Consider the following 15,869-nt stretch of genomic DNA (forward strand, 5'->3'; position numbering starts at 1 on the left):
CTGCCTAGATCGCATCTTGCGATCTAGGCAGCACAAGCCTGCCCCGTTGTTCATGCGTTGCTCGTGCTTGAAGCCTTTTTGATGGCGAGCAACGTAGTTATCTTAGACATGTTAGGGTTAGCATTGTTCTTCATGCTGCATGCTCTCGTAGTGCAACCCTTGCATGTCTAGCCGCCCTTACGCCTATCTTAGGCGTAGGGGCGGCACCCCGCTTGATCATAGTATAGTAGATCTGATCCGTTACGATTGCTCCTTGTTCTACAAGGATTAGTTTAATATCCGCAATAGTTAGGCCTTACAAGGGGTCGGAGGATCCAGCGGCGTGTAGGGTGGCGTTTGCTAGTCCTAGAACGGATGTTCCGGGATCAACCTCGTGTTGGTTTTTAGGCCCTGTCTAGGATCGGCTTACGGTCACCGTGCGCGAGCGCGAGGCCCGAAACTGAGTAGGATGATCCGATTATGCGGTGAAAACCCCAGATCGTCGTAGATCTAATCAGCTTTACATTGATCAAGCAGGACCACCATATATTCGGACACCCCGTCCGAATCATGGGTGGATCGGCTCTTTGAGTCGATTCACAGGATAACCTGAGAGCCGATCGAGGCTCGTATTTAACGTTTACGTGTGTGCCCTGCAGGAAACTAAGCGAGGCATCATCCACACCTTCCTGACCAGGTATAGGTCAGGTGGCACGCCCTTGTGATAAACATCGGCGCGTGCGACCAGGAGGCTTTGCGGGCCGTCGCTCAGAGGGACTAGGGCCAGCCGCAGCCCTAGTTGTTCCCGGCTCTACGGTGTTGCCCGTCTCTGCCCGCCAGTGGGTTTCTGACGTCAACACATTCTGGCACGCCCGGTGGGACAGTCGACGACATCCACGACATCGCCATCCACATCCGAGATGGCGGAAGACACTCCGGTCACGTACGCGGATCTGCCTGATGAGCTCAAGAAGAAACATGACGAGATCAAGGCAACCCTCGAAGCCGAACTCATCGGCTCCTTCCACCGAACCCGCACCCATGGCGTCAGGTGGAAGGGTTTCACACCCGAAGGCGCGCTCGATGGAGTGGACCTATCCGCTCCGTCGAAGAACGCACCAGTGTCGCCGCGGCAGGAGATCAACTACATGGTGGCTCATTCGCTGCACCGCCACTCGAGAGCCCGGTGAACACCTTGGAGCGTGTCGCTCGCGCGTCGTCCAGGAAATCATGAGTCACCGGTACTCCCCGTCGGGACCGGCTCGGGGACTTTCAAAGGAGAGATGCCGCTCCAGCCCCGGCCCGTTCGCATGGGTAGCGCCGGAACTGCCGAACTCATCGGCATATGTCGTCTACAAGGATGGTGGTGATCCTAGGGACTACCAATTCCTACCTGAGCCGCCTAAGGAGATCCCGCACGGGTACACGTGCGCATACATACCAGACTGCAACATCTGGGCACTCTCGAACCAGGCTGCAATATCAGCGGCCTCTGGAACGGCAGGAGGAACGCCAGGAGCCGATCCTGAGAAGCAATCGTGGCTGGCTAAGTACGCCACCCCGACGAACCTCCAAAGCCCAGCTCCTGCAGTTGGCTTAGAATCGGAAAAGCAAGCATGGCTGGTGAAGTATGCCACCCCGGCGAATCTTCAGGGTTCGACACCTACAGCCATCACAGCGGATCAGATCTGTGCAATTCTGAAAGATCAGTTCGGTATGATGCCGAAAAGGAAGGCGTTCGGCTACACCAAGCCGTACCCCAACAGCTACGAACTGATCCCGCTGCCACCCAAATATCGGCTCCCGGACTTCACGAAGTTTAGTGGATCAGATGGTTCCAGCTCCATCGAGCATGTGAGCCGATATTTGGCACAGCTGGGCACGATCTCCGCATCAGACGAGTTGCGCGTGAGGTTCTTCGCACAGTCCCTCACAGGATCGGCTTTCGGGTGGTACGCATCGCTACCACCGAACTCCATCCAGACTTGGAAGCAGTTGGAAGAGCAATTCCATGAGCAATATCACTCAGAGGCTTCCGATGTTGGTTTTGCCGATCTAGCGCAAGTACGACGAAGCGCGGGGAGACGAGTGGCGGAATACGCCCGGCGCTTCGGGACCATTAGGAACCGATGCTTTTCGGCTCGTTTAAGTGAAAAAGAAGCGAGTCGAGCCGGCGGTGGTGGGTCTCTCATCATCAATCAAGGACGTGGCCTCCCAAGCGAGACTACCCTTCGTTAGCGCACATGGTGCAGAAGCTGACCGCATATGAACAGCGCCACCCAGATGTTTACCAGGACAAATTCAAGCGGGTGGTGACTGTGGTTGATGCAGACGAAGATGAAGGTGCCATGGGGATCAGGAGGTAGCAGTGGCTGAATGGACTCGAGCGTCAGGCCCCGTGACCTGCAAATGGGTGAAGCCGCAAGGCCCTCCGAAAGGGTTCGACTTCGACGTGACCAAAACGGAGCAGATCTTTGATCTCTTACTCACGGAGAAGCATATAAAGGTACCCGAAGGCCACAAATTCCCCACGGCGCAAGAGCTGAATGGAAAGCCATACTGCAAATGGCATAACACGTTCTCCCACACCACCAACGACTGCAGGGTATGGCGGCAGCACATCCAAGCGGCGATAGAGAACGGGCGTCTAGTTTTCAACCAGTACGCCATGAAGGTCGATACCCAGCCCTTCCCCGCCGTGAACATGGTGGAGTATGCTTGCCATGCCGGGTGCCAGCCGGGTTTCCTGTGCAATATCAACATGGTAGATCTTGGACACCACGCTGGCAAGGATGGAGATGAGGGCAGCTGCTCTCATAGCAAAGATTCAGAGGAAGCCGCTCCACGCGATCGGCTCCGCCAAGACGGCAAGCGCTACGTCACGGAGGGAGAAGTGAAGAACATAAGATATCGGCGACCCCTCTCGATCACCTCCTCAACAAGTATGTGAGTCGGTACGACCAACGCCGACGGTCCGGCGACGGTGATGAAAGAGTTCGTCCGGCCGGAGAAGCCGAAGACATCGTCGGCGGAATCGCGATGAGGAGGAGCATGAGCGTTGTGCCCGGGGAAAGGCAAGGGAGCAAGACGACGAGGACAGGCACCGGGATTGTCCTTTCTTCGAGCACTGCTGGGATTCAGGAATGAGCCGATTACCAACAATCAGCAATTGCCCAGAATGCAACCGGAAGAAGGAGGCAGCCAACGTGTCCGTGTTCGAGCGCTTAGGACCTCTCCCGCCACAGAGCAAACGAGCTGAGTCCCCTCGGTTGGAAGATCTCGAAGATTCAGAAGACGAGGGAGAAGAAGAAGACAGTACCACCGGCCACGGTGGTGCCCTGACGGACTCAGCCGTTCCCAGAAACGCAGGGTTCAACGATTGCGCGGCCTGGAAGAAGCCGAGAGGTTATACTTGCATACATTGAGGAAAGCAAGGCCTGATCTGGCTGCGAAGGTTCAGCGAACCCTGGATGAAGAGGGTCGTCCACGGAAAATGGAGTGGCGCCCCAAGCAAAGGAAAGCCGATGATGAAACATCGGCTGGCACAAACATGGTGCTCGTCCTTCCAACGAAGCTTAGCGCTCCACGATCACACGATGCATTCAAGGTGGGCGACAGCAAGCGTGCCAACATGATAAAGTCAGAGATTGGGCTGGTCTTATCGACCGGCCTGAACGAGTAACAAGAGCATGTCAATGAGCAAACATGGCAAGGCTGATCCTTGTGATCGGCCCCAAAAATTCATGAAGGAACATTACAAAACCTTCACCGAGCAATCAACGTGGAGGCCGATTCCAGCAATCGGCCAGAATTATCCTCACCCACCGTTCTGCCTGGGTTCAACATGTTATCCAACAGAGCCGATACCATCAATTCTCTTGACAGAATCGGCTCGGGGGGCACCCAGGAGGATAAAATACGAGGATATGCAACGGGTATTAGAGTATGGGGGCCGATGCACCAGTCGGCCAAAAAATCTGAAAATTCGAAAATTTTCGAGCACAGCCGATGCAGCAGGCATCGACTTACTTAAGAGGAGTAACTGTTACATGGAGCACTAATGGAAGAGAGCTCCCCAATGGAGTAGTCTAAGGGCTTGGATCCTCTCTTCAAGAACAATGCCAGGAGCGGCCTGGACGTGCGGATCAGGTCAAGGATGGAGCGCATCAGGTCCACCAGAGGGAAGGAGCCGATCTGGCCGGCAAGAACTGAAGAAAGCTCGGGGGGCAGCTCACCTTGAAGGCTTTCCGCTTAGAGAAGCCGATTTATGTTCAAATCGGCTGGCTCTGCATAAGGAACTTCCCCACACACGATCAAGCCCAGGTCTATGCAGCTCATTCGCGTATCCTTGTCTCTGTTTTGCCTTGGCTGAGACTCGGGGGGCAACAGGCCTGGTAGATGCTCTATTGAGGAACTGATTGGGGTACCATCGGCTGATCTCCGTTGCAACCTTCTTCACAAAACGATGATCGCTCGCTAAGGAGGATCTCTGAAACTGGTGGGAGAAATTTAAGGGCTCTCTTGGAAGTCCCACAGTATCTACCGGAAAGAGAGTCATCAGTTGAAGGATAGAAGGGTGAATGTCGAAGGACCGATGCGTTGCTATCGGCTCATTGCGCGTTGGCAAAGGGGACGAATCGGCAGGGTCAGCATGAGAGAGGATCGGCTAAATTAAGCTCAAAGGAAATCAGCAAAATCGAATTGGGAAAAAAGTTCTTCATTAATAGGCGGGATTTCTTACATCAAAGAGCTGATTGCTCTCAAAAGGAAATACTAGGGGATACATTGCCCCATCTACTACTACTGGCCCTATGCTAGAGGTCCTATCTACGGGCCGTCACTGCCCTCGTCGTCGCCGTCGTCGCCGCTGTCGGCGCTGCTCCCGGCGGGCTCGTCGTCGCTCCAATGGCCGCCGACCGGGCCCTCGTTGTCCTCGTCTTCATCGTCAGCGTCGTCCTCGTCGCTGTCGAAGTCGCTAAGGTTGCCCGGCCAGGGGCAGAACCGCTTGGCCGGCGGCTCGTCGGAGGGGCTGTCGTCGTCGTCCTCCTCCTCCTCTTCCTCCTCCTCCACCCCCTCGGAGGAGGTGAAGTCGTCCCAGGAGAAGCGATCGTCATCGCTCTCCTCCTCCGATTCCCCGTCGGCGAGGAACCGGAGGTCGCTCTCCCCGTCCGTCGGAGACTGGTCATCCTCGGACCAGATGGAGAAGTCGTGGTCTGACTCCTCCCCGGCCGCAATGGCGCGACGAGTGTTGGCTGCATGGACCTCCGCCGGGTTGTACTCCGGCGTCGGCTCACGGGATGTAGAGGACTGGCTGGAAGGATCCGATGGAGCAGAGGAGGAGGAAGACATGGTGGCACAGGAGGGTTTCTGGACTGCTAATGCGAGGGAGATGTAGAGCAGAACTGTTCATAGCGGTTAAATAAAAGGGGATATAGTGGAAATTCAATGCCACAGCAGTTTCCGAGGAAGTGGTGCTTGAAAGATAGAGAAAAGACTGCCAAGTCACGCGGAGAAGTTGAGAAGGCAAGTCATCATGGTGACGGATATCGCGACGGTTCTGCCACGACATGACCCGACGAAAGAAAGCGTAATGATTTTGGAAATGTCATTTCCAAAACCAGGGGGGCATGTGTTATCACCAGAATTTGACCAAGTCAGAGGTGGGCCGCGATCAAGATGGACTCGAAGAATATATATAGAAGGAATACGTGGATCGGCCTTTTATACCAAGTTGGGCTTAATTGCCCGTGTATCTGTAAAATATTAGATCGCATCTTAGTTTAAGAGATAGAATCTTACTCGTGCACGGTTTAGTGCACGCCCACATTAGAAAGTCCGCTGGACTATAAATATGTACCTAGGGTTTATGGAATAAACAACAACCAACGTTCAACCACAAACAAATCTCGGCGCATCGCCAACTCCTTCGTCTCGAGGGTTTCTACCGGTAAGCATCATGCTGCCTAGATCGCATCTTGCGATCTAGGCAGCACAAGCCTGCCCCGTTGTTCATGCGTTGCTCGTGCTGAAGCCTTTTTGATGGCGAGCAACGTAGTTATCTTAGACATGTTAGGGTTAGCATTGTTCTTCATGCCGCATGCTCTCGTAGTGCAACCCTTGCATGTCTAGCCGCCCTTACGCCTATCTTAGGCGTAGGGGCGGCACCCCGCTTGATCATAGTATAGTAGATCTGATCCGTTACGATTGCTCCTTGTTCTACAAGGATTAGTTTAATATCTCGCAATAGTTAGGCCTTACAAGGGGTCGGAGGATCCAGCGGCGTGTAGGGTGGCGTTTGCTAGTCCTAGAACGGATGTTCGGGGATCAACCTCGTGTTGGTTTTTAGGCCCTGTCTAGGATCGGCTTACGGTCACCGTGCGCGAGCGCGAGGCCCGAAACTGAGTAGGATGATCCGATTATGCGGTGAAAACCCCAGATCGTCGTAGATCTAATCAGCTTTACATTGATCAAGCAGGACCACCATATATTCGGACACCCCGTCCGAATCATGGGTGGATCGGCTCTTTGAGCCGATTCACAGGATAACCTGAGAGCCGATCGAGGCTCGTATTTAACGTTTACGTGTGTGCCCCTGCAGGAAACTAAGCGAGGCATCATCCACACCTTCCTGACCAGGTATAGGTCAGGTGGCACGCCCTTGTGATAAACATCGGCGCGTGCGACCAGGAGGCTTTGCGGGCCGTCGCTCAGAGGGACTAGGGCCAGCCGCAGCCCTAGTTGTTCCCGGCTCTACGGTGTTGCCCGTCTCTGCCCGCCAGTGGGTTTCTGACGTCAACACTTTCCAAATATATAAAATTTGTCAAATTTGGTCGAGTAGATTTGGAGATATTGAATTTCTAGCAAAGCATCAGTAAGTAAATTAAATGAAAAGGTTAAATACACATTTGAATTTCAAACGCGGGCGGGAAACTAGCAGGGACAACCCAGCTGCGGCCTGGGCCACACATGCATGGGGCATGCACGTCGGGCACGCGCGGGAAGCACAGATCGTCGGATGACGATCCGACGGCGCTGGGTCGTCGTCTTCCTCCCGACCCCGTGATCTTGTAATGGCGATATCTCTCACCTCAGGGCACGGTTGGTGGCGGGGTTGGGCGCGTTGGACAGGGATTTCCAAGGGCTTCAAAACGGTATAGGTGTTGGAGGCTGAGGTGGCAGAAAAAGGCGCGGCTATTGGTGTGGCCGCCGGCGAGCTTGTGGCGCCGGTGAGCTGCGAGGAGGGGAAGAGAGTGGTGCTAGGAGGAAGAGAGGGAGGCTGCAAGGTTGTGTGGTGATGCCCAGGTCGCGGAGGGGGGTTTATATAGCTGCCAGAGAAGGGAACGCGACGTGGCCGGCATGGCAACGACATCACGGTGCACGTCGTGTGCAGGCCTCTCCGGCACGGCTACAGCGTCAGCCAGGGAGGTACTGGGTAGGTGGTGACGCGCGCGTAGTGGAGGGCTTGATGGCGTCGTGTGCAGGGCACGCGGGTTCGAGGCCGACGTCGGCGTCCTTGCTTCGTGGAGTCGTCCTGGCGTGTGAGAGGGTCAACGAGCTTGTCTAGCAGGTGCGTGGGAGAGATAGGAGGCTAGTGGCGCGGTGTGACGCGTTGGTTTGCAGTGTACACGCAGGGAGAAGGTGGTGTCCACGGGTGGTGATCATGGACAATGGCATGAGTTGTTGCGGTCGTGTTCTTGCTCTCCTCCACCAAGTACTGGTACTAGTAGTTGTAGAGGGTTAAGTACAAGGAGAAAGACATGGTGAGAGAGAGGGAAAGGCCAGGGGTAGGTAGTGACATGGTGGTGATCATGTGAGTGGCATGGTGTGGCATTGGGTGGGGCAAGTGGGTTTTTGGGGTCAACTATGGTAGGGTGGTGTTCAGAGGAGTGAGAGACATCTCCTAGACATGGTGGGCATGGTGAGAGAGGTCTAGGGTTGTCACATTTGACTATAGTAAAAGTGTGTGTGACATAGGCCATGTACTAGGCATGTCTTGGTTCATGGTGATGATGTCAAGGTTAGGTGATGTCATGAGGATGGTTGTGGTACTAGTGACTCTATTGATGAGCTCAAGGTTGAAAAAAGGGTGGTGGTACATAGTGGTTGGAGTAGGTGTACTTCTATGTACCATAGTGGATTCTCATGTAAAAACCTCATGTGTGGGTAAATTTTTCTAGGTTTCTTCATGGATGAGTTCTAAATGATATTTGGCAGCAATGGGTGGCATTGGTTTGGGATTTGGAAATGATTTGTGAAGAATTCCGAAATTGGTGGGAATCTAGAATTGGTTTCAAAGTGGCATTTTGGCTTAACTAATTTAAGCAATGGTCAACGATCTGGTCAAAGTGGTCAACACAAAAGTTGTTGATCTTGAAGAGGTCTTGGATGAGGTGCAAAGAGTTGGAGGAGTTTGGTTTAAGAATCTCTAACTACAGGGGCTCAAATTAAGTGGGCATCATGCTAAAAATGGCAGATTTGACCATTAGTGCATGTGAGCTCATTTTGGAACTCAAATTTGATTTGATTTGAGTTTCTTTGATTCCAAAAGTGTTTATAAGTGTTTAGTAACCATCTCCAACCAATGGTGCAAGCCAAAATGGTCTAGGTTAAAGATTTGCAAAAGGGCCATAAGCACATGTATGTGTTGATTTGGATTTTTCTCATTTTTCTTCCTTTCTTTTTCCTTGCTTCACTTAGGCATGGTTTAGTGTTCATTTAGTGTTATATTGTGTTTGTTAAAGGTTTCAAACCATTTGGGTAAGGTATGAGGGCATAGGTCAAAAAATTTCATTATGGCCATGTGCCACATATGCCTCTATGTATAATTTTATTTTCTTTTTGTTTCACATTGGATTTAGTTGGTAAGCACTAGGTTAGGTTTGTGTAGGTCTTTCAAACCATATAAACAGGGTAGACATGGCATAGTTGATTATTTGCAAAAATAGCCATAGGCTTACATAGGCCTTTTCTTTTTATTTAGTTTTATCTTGGATGGTGAAATGAAGACTGAGGTTTAGGGTTTTGGAACATTTGATAAGCATACCAACAATCATCATGGCAATAACACAAGGATTAAGTATGAGCACTATGCATAGTCATTGATTCAATAAAAGTTTTTGTTGGTTCTCATTTTTGGAAAAAGGGAAATTCATTTTCTCTTTGCTTTTAAAATTTGGGATGTTTCATACCGGTACCAGGAGCGGTAGTACCGCTACCCTACTAGTACCGCCCTGAAGTACCGCTCTGGGTGTTTGCACGTGAAAAGTCCCACATAGTGAGTTACGGTACCTCTATGGTACCATGAGCGGAAGTACCGCTCACAAGCGGTAGTTCCCACATGGTACCGCCTAGGTACCGTAAGTCAAGTTATGACACTACCGCTTCGGTACCGCCGAGGTACCGCATGGATTCCGGGGCTCGAAGAGGCCGTTACGGTACCTCAGCGGTACTACCGCTTCGAGCCCACGTGGCGAATCTGTGGGGTGATTTCAAACCCAGAGCGGTACTACCGCTTGCCCAAGCGGTAGTACCGGTTGTGCGGGATCTGCACGTAACGGTTGGATTTGAAGGAGCCTATAAAAGGGCCCCTTCTTTCCCAGCTCGATTTTATCTCTTCTCTCTCTCTCCTCCATTGTTGCTGAGCTCAAACCTTGAGGATCTCCCCACCTACCCAACCAATCTTGCCCAAACTTTGAGGAGTGGTGGAGGAGGCCCCGATCTATAGTTCTATCAAGAGATATTTCACCAATACCAGCTAGTCCTTAGTGGATCTTGGAGTTAGGGTTCCTATAGTGGGATCTTGGAGGAAGTGCTCCTATGGAGGCTAGCTTGGAGTTGTGCTAGCCCCATAGGGTGTTGGGAGCCTCCTTGTGTTGTGGAGCTCGCCCCAACCTTCTGAAGGAACTGCCGCCTCGACCGGCTACTTAGTGGAGAAGGGGAAGCTCCTTCATGGGGCTTTCTTGAGGAATAAGGTGAGGCCTTCCTTCGTGGTGTGGCCGTCTAGCCTTCGTGGCTAGCACATCCTCAACGCAGACGTACTCCATTTTGTAGGAGGAACTGCAGGAAACAAACCTCGCCTCGTCTCCGTGTCCCCGGTTGTGCCGCTCCCTCACTTTACTATCTTGTTTGGTTCCTTTGCTTGTTGCACTAGCTTAGGATCATACTAGGATCACCCCTAACACCAAATATATCACCTTTACTTCCGCATTGCATTAAAATTGAAAAAGACATAAAAATTGCCTAGCGACCATTCATCCCCCTCTTGTTTACTACGATCCATTCAGCGGACCAAATTAAACTTCCAAAAGAACAAAGGATTTTTGTTTTTGTTTTTCAGCTCAACAGAAACCTCATGCGACTCCATCTGTAGGGCAAAAAGGTGGTGTCACACTTCTACGAGCTGATGTATGTGGAGAAGCTGGCATAGTGTGTAATGGAAATCATCGCATGATCCAAAGCTATACATAATAGCACCTACCAAAATTGAAAATTGCAAGGTTGTAAAATATTTGGAAAAAATTATGGGTGTATAATACGTGTGTTTTTTGTGTCAAAAATTAATATGTTTTTTTACATTCCCTAAAACTTTTGAGACCAAATTCGGAATACATAGGGAGAAACAAAAATAATGATATGAGAATAGTGTTGTTTGTGCTTTTGCCTTTTTGGGATTTTTTAAAGGAGATATAGTACAGATGCATACGCAAAAAAAATCACGTGTACACACTCACCCCCGCACAACATATCCCTATTAGCACATTGGAAAGATTGAGTATGAGAAACTAATTAGGATTAGCAAAGTCACAATAGACGCATCACTATCGATGGAACATCGCGTCCCATCAAAAAATATTCTATTTTATGAGTCACCAAAGTGTCAAACCTTGGATTTGAACTATGGCGAGTTGAGAGTGTCACCTTCCTTATAATCATCCAACCAAAGGTTGGGGACCATGCTGGATTTGTGTTTTTTTTTCTCGTTGCTAGCTTCGATAGGATTTTTTATAATTTGGATATGCTATTTTGGTATCAATCTAGTAGGAATAGGTTTACATTGTTATGGTTCGTTTATATTAACATCTAAATTATTACATAAAAAACTCTTCATGAAGGCCGGGTTTTCTTTTATGTTTATTTGAAAACCCTTTGAACGCCTTATCAAAGGGTTCTGTCCATTTCGAATTTGGTTCTAAAAATTTTAGGCAGGCATCTTGTAAACAGTAGTAATACTTATTCGAACTGTTTTGAACTTGAAATTTCGAATTGTGAGAAATTGTATCATGGGATCATTTGATACTTTCCTAGCTTGTAACCTTTTTTTTTTTGAAGTGCCCTAGGTCGTAACACTTAATTTCTTATTTTGACGATGATGACGACGAAAGGGTCCGTAACAGTTTGAAACAGACCGTCTCAATCCGCCGCCCGCTCAGTTTCTTCTCGTCTAGAACTGCTCCCCGGATCAGCAGCGGTTGACCATTTCCGTCTCTCGTATCCGTCCGGTGCTGCTGCATGCGATGCGAGGTCTCCCCGGCCTGCGCGCGCGGCGAGTGTGGACTCGCTTCCCCCACACAGCCAGAGAGGGAGGGAGAGAGGAAATCGTCGTGGATGCGCAGTGACTGGTCAGGTCAATGGTCGCCAACACTGCGGCCTAGAATGATGGACTCGACCCGCACCCGCACCGGATCCGTCCGCCACGCGTCCCCCTCCGCCACCTTCTTAAGCGCCTCCGTCCACCCATCCATGGTCTCCCTCTCCCCTCCCTCTTCTCCACTTCCATCCCCGTCCCTCCTGTCAATGGACCAGTCGTCGTCCTCCTTCGTCCTCAAGCGCAAGAACAACGCGGACGAGCAGCAGGAGCGCCGGGTGGCGGTGGGCGAGATGGACTTCTTCGAGACCGAGATGAGGAGGGAGAAGCGCGACAGGAAGGACGCCGCCGCCGCCGAGGACGATCTCGGCATCATGAACAAAGGGGACCTCGGCATCGACGTAAGCAATATATGGCCGTTACGTTGGTCCACCGATCGACGTTCATTCTTCTATATACGCTGTTTATTAATCTCGGTGTGAATTGAAAACGTATCTTGCATTAACGTTGTGCGTTTCGATCCGCGATCCGGGTTTGCAGATGGGGCTGCACGTCGGCGGGGGACGGCGCCGGAGGAACAGCGGCAGCGAGGAGTCCACCGTCGACGACGGCGTCTCCTCCAACGACGACGACCACAGGGAGGCCAAGGCCGAGGTGAGAACAACGACCGCACCACACCTCCGACTCTCCCAGATGTATACGCATTACGCAAATCGCTTGTTTCTCGGCTTCTCTGAAATTTCGAATTTCCACGCAAGTTTTCTTTTTCTTTCTTGCATTCGTGATCGAGACTAGTAACAAATGTACTGCAATTCAGCAACTACTCACGACCGTTAGATAGAAAACCAATGCTCAAGATTGTCCACTACGAAAATAGAAGGCCCATCTCTGAGTAATAGTGTGGGTCACACACGCAACGTTGACTTGGTCTCTCGTGTTCTTAGGATCCGAGTAGTAATTTCCTGTCAAAGTATGTAAGGTTGAGAGTATACAAGTGTTGTCACAACTTGATCAAGAACATGCAAGAGATGTACTCCTTCCATTGCCCGATTTAGTTTGCCAAAACGTCTTGTGTTTGGGAACAGATGTACAAGCAATCCCTAGGTTTACACTTCTCTACATTTTCGAGTTTGCTCACAAGGTTTTCCTTGGAATGAAGACAAAAACAAATGCCCTGCAACTGCTCACGACCGTTAGATAGAAGATCAGTGTGTGAGATTATCACGGCCTAACGAGTAAGTAGTGTGGGTCACACGGTCTTGGGTCTCTGCGATCCAAGTAAGAGTCTACGTTCCGAATCGTCGACTGAGAAAACGGAAAGTACGCCTGACTCCATGCCTATGATTTGACTACTAACTGCATCCTGCCCTCATGCCATGGCATATGGTACTGGTTGAAAGTCAGAGTCGTCGGACAAAACATTCAACATTGTACGGACCCAACTTTATTGTCTTTCCATGCCAAACATTCTAATGTTCGTGTAAAGTTATCTTAAAAGAAACCTACTATGGAAGCATGGATCACGTAGAGATCTTGAAAAGAAATGAGCCATCAACATGCCTAAAGAATTTCCCAGCATTTTCTCGCAACAAAAATCAGCCATTGACACGCCAACTATTGTCTTTCCATGACTAACATTTAACTGTTCCTGTAAAGTTATCTTCAAAATTTCTGTCCATTTTTTATTTTTCTTGGATCAACATATGACCACCCTCGTATCCAAGACACTCCAAGTGAAAAGTGGTGTAATGGATCCGCTGGCCATTCTACGGAAGATATGAGATGCTCCAAATGCTAATGCTATGGTGTTCAGGGCATATGACCAACCAACAACTGCCACTAAGGCTTCACAGGTTTAGAGATGGCGATCAAAAGATAGAACGATCACCCAAACTTGTATATGCATTTTGTGAAACTTTAAAATAACAATGCTGAAATTTCACTGGTTTTTTTTTTCGGGGGAATTTTCACTGAAATTGCACGCGTTTAAAATGTCGAGTATGAATGATCGTGAGCTGATATTTCGAACAAAATCGGGAGTGGTGTTTTTAAACTTCGTTTTAAGTACACTTTCAAAATGTTAAATTTTTTGAACACAAAACTTAGTGGATACATCTCGAAATTCTACACGTTCACGAAGTGGTTCCACATAAAACCAACATGTTGAGTGTCATCTGTAAAAAAAAAGGTTTTGTTTGTCGTTTTCACATAAGTCACAAAAAATATCGGGTTTTTCGCAAAACTTGATGTACACACGTAAAATGTCGATACGTAAACGAGACTTTTTTTTTCGATTTTTCTAATATTTCAGAATATTTTATCCAGTGGCATGAGCATATGCTCCCACGTGCCGAATTAAATTTCCGAACAAAAACAGACTAATGATTCCCTCCTAATGTGCATTTACCAGTTGGCAGCTACGAAATCGGAGCTTGCGCGGCTGAACGAGGAGAACAAGCGGCTCAAGAACCAGCTCCTCAATGCCAACAGCAAGTGCCACCAACTCCAAACGCAGATCACGCTCATGCAGCAGCCGCAGCAGCAGCGGAGCAGCCATGGCCATGGCCACAGGGAACCGGAGCAGCAGCAGCAGCAGCAGCTGGAGCTGCTGCCGAGGCAGTTCATCAGCCTCGGCTCCGCCGCGCACGACGCGCCCCACTCCGTCCGGGCCGGCGACTGCGCCGCGGCGCTGCCCGGCAGCAACCCCGTCCCGGACGCGGCCATGGACTACATGGGCAAGGGAGCCATGGTCGGCAAGGCGGCGGAACTCATGCCGCTGCCGCCGTTCGAGCATGGCCACGGTGTTCACCACGAGAGGGGCGGCAGCCCGGAGACGATGCAGAGCTGGCTACCGGGCAAGGTGCCCAAGTTCCTCCCCACTGCCAAGGTGCCCGAGGCGCCTCCGCCGGCACCCGAGGCCGCCGCCGCCGCTGCCACCATGCGCAAGGCCCGCGTCTCCGTCCGTGCCCGCTCCGAAGCAGCCATGGTACGCACGCGCGCCCCTGTCTTCGATCGTCTTCATCCGAGAAGCATGGCATGACTTGTGTGTTCTTGCAGATCAGCGACGGGTGCCAGTGGCGGAAGTACGGGCAGAAGATGGCCAAGGGCAACCCGTGCCCGCGCGCCTACTACCGGTGCACCATGGCCGCCGGCTGCCCGGTGCGGAAGCAGGTGCAGCGGTGCGCCGAGGACCGGACGGTGCTCATCACCACGTACGAGGGGAACCACAACCACCCGCTGCCGCCGGCCGCCATGGCGATGGCGTCCACCACGGCGGCCGCGGCCTCCATGCTGCTGTCGGGGTCCATGCCCAGCGCCGACGGCCTCATTGCCGGCGGGTCCAACTTCCTCGCGCGCGCTGTGCTGCCTTGCTCGTCCAGCGTCGCCACCATCTCTGCGTCGGCTCCGTTCCCGACCGTCACGCTCGACCTCACGCAGACGGGCGCGTCACCACCACGCCCGCCGGAGCCCGCGCAGCTCCAGGCGGCGCTGGCCGAGGCGGCGCGGCCCGTGTCGCTGCCGCAGCTGTTCGGGCAGAAGCTGTACGACCAGTCCAAGCTCTCGGCCGTGCAGGCCGTGGCCGGCACCCAGGACGGCGGAGGCGCAAGGCTGGCCGAGACGGTGAACGCGGCCACGGCCGTGATCGCGTCCGACCCCAACTTCACCGCCGTGCTCGCTGCCGCGCTCACGTCCTACATCGGCAGCAGCAGCAGCAGCGGTGGTGGTGGCGCCGGCGGAAGCAGTGGCACGGTGCAGCCGCTCGTCAGCGGCGGCGGCGACAGCTGTAGTAGAGACGACACGACGGCAAGCTGATCAACAATATCTTGGTCCGTTTGCTTGCTCGCTTTAAATTGAGTTTCTTCAGATTTCGATCGAGGTTTTAGTCTTGCAATTTTTCTTCAGGTTAGTTTTGCATCACCGATCTCCCCGCCGGTGGCCGCCGGGATTGGAGGAGATGAGAAATTTTGATTTAGTATCTGCTTCTTTGAGTTTATCTATGCAGCAGCAGCAGGAGATAGGAGTAACAAAGTTTTCCCTTAGATTGATGAGAAAAAAGTATGATATGGTTTTAGTTCAGACATTCAAAACAATGGACATATGTCACATAATTTACACATGTTATTCACTCAAGATAGTCTTTAGTGATGATTATCAGAAGATGAAATTAACCCAGGAATATGCCAAGTCCATCCGGCAGACTTTGCCTGAATTTTGCAGAGCGACCATTTTCATTGCAACTTTGAGTGAACAGACGAACAAAGGTGAAACCCAACCCGAGAAGGCTAAACAGATTTTAGGATCTCAC

This window comes from Lolium rigidum, chromosome 4 (genome assembly GCF_022539505.1).
Source record: "Lolium rigidum isolate FL_2022 chromosome 4, APGP_CSIRO_Lrig_0.1, whole genome shotgun sequence".
Classification (NCBI taxonomy): Eukaryota; Viridiplantae; Streptophyta; class Magnoliopsida; order Poales; family Poaceae; genus Lolium; species Lolium rigidum.